This window comes from Frieseomelitta varia, unplaced genomic scaffold, assembly GCF_011392965.1.
Source record: "Frieseomelitta varia isolate USP_RPSP 00005682 unplaced genomic scaffold, Fvar_1.2 scaffold_270, whole genome shotgun sequence".
NCBI classification, from domain to species: domain Eukaryota; kingdom Metazoa; phylum Arthropoda; class Insecta; order Hymenoptera; family Apidae; genus Frieseomelitta; species Frieseomelitta varia.
In genome coordinates, this window is record NW_025110002.1 from 117,003 (window position 1) to 119,084 (window position 2,082).

Below are 2,082 nucleotides of genomic sequence, written 5' to 3' on the forward strand. Positions count from 1 at the left end.
ATATTCGAAACAGGAAAAAAAAAAAAAAAAAGAAAGAGAGAATGAGACGGTTGGGACACTGACTCGATTTAGAATTTATTATTTATCGAGCGTGTATCGCGATCGTGCATGGCGAATGGAAATGGTGCCGGATGGTGGCGAATGGAGAGGCGCGCGTCGGCCATTAAATTTTACGGGGTCGCTACTTAACGGGCCGACACTTCGTGGGGGACGAACAAGTTTTCATGGGTCGTCGATTACGACGTTAACAGGATCCAACCGGCGGGGAAGAGGACAGGCAGAGAAAAATCCGTTTTCCATCCTGCGCGTTACCACCGCGTTCCATCCACGGAAAATTATCGCTACCAGGCGGGAAATATTCGACAGCTGAGAGCTTAATCCCGAGGATTTCAATCATGCCACCGGTGGAACAGCGAGTTCCGAAGAACTTCACCGTCTATCGCGAAATTCCGGTGAAATTCCAGACGTTTTCAAGAAGGTTTCCACGTGTACACGTGTTTCAGTTTGGAATTAAATTACAGCCAAATTAGAAACTTTTGGATAATATTTTACTATATTATGTAACATTATTTATATATATTATATAATATTTTATTATATTTATTTATATATTAATATATAATATATTAAATTAAACTATATTATTAATTAATAATTATATTATATAACATTATATATATACATATTAATAATGTTATATATTATATATTATATTATATTATAATATTTTATTATATTTATTTATATATTAATATATAATATATTAAATTAAATTACAATATAATATTATTAATTAATAATGTTATATATTGTATAATATTTTATTATATTTGTTTATATTATATATATTAATATATAATATGTTAAATTAAATTATATTATTAATTAATAATATACAAATATACCAATTAATAATATAATTTAATTTAATTTGTTCTATATTAATACCTTTTATTTAATATGATTTATATATAGTTATAATCTGTATAAAATTTTAATATGTACACAACTGTCTATATATAATTATAATTATTGATCTATTAATTAATAGTATAACTGGTGAATAATTATATATAAATAGACGAAGCGACCATCCTCCAGCTACATTTGAATTTACGAAATTCCCAACACTATGAATTTTAGGAAATTCACTGCGACTCGCGATCCCACGTTAAAGATGTTAAAAATTTCCATAATTTTCAGACGCAGAGCTACGCGCATTTATGCGACAATGCGACGACGTAACGAAACTCCCAGGGATTCTACGATTTGAAAATTTTGCAGAAATTTATAGGAATATGACGATTCCATTGTCATCTCGGGAGAGAAACGATCCCTCGTGTTTTTAATTCGGAAGACGAATGCGCACTTTCAAGACGATCCTCTTTCGAGGGCGAGAGAAGCACGCCACGTCGAGCGAAACCGAGGGAAGAAATCATCTTCGTTCAGAACTCCATCGCTTCTCTTTCTCACTGTCGTAGTCTGGCGCGCTGCAGGCAGAGAGAAAAATCGAAATGAACCGGATGAAAAATAGAGCGAAAGAATGGTAGAACGACAGCGTAGATTACGCGTGCCATTTTCATAAAATCCCGCGGCTTCGTTACCGTGTATTAACTCAATGTTAATTGGCTGGTAGAATGACTTCTCGCGCTACGGTTGTTCGAGCTTGGCCACATTTTTTGCAATAATGCTCGCCATTTCAATTTTCACGAGGTCAAACTGGCTACGTTTCTCCGATACTTGCGAATCATGCTTTATTCTAGGTGCGAGGCATTACTTAAGATGGTTTAAAAACGAGTTCAGTGTTTCTCAACACTGGGACTACCGAGACGACAGTTTATAATTTTTTACATGCGAATTTTCTACGTTTACAACTGTGTTTTTGATAGATTTTTTTAGAGAATTTAAAAATTTTAAAATTTTTTAAAAGAATTTTAGAGAATTTTCTCTATTTTAGAGATGAGAGACTTTTGGTGAGAATTTTAGAGAACTCTCTACTTTAGAGAATATATATTTTATAATTTTTCTCTATTTTAAAGATGAGAGATTTTTGGTGACAATTTCAGAGAACTTTCTCTATTT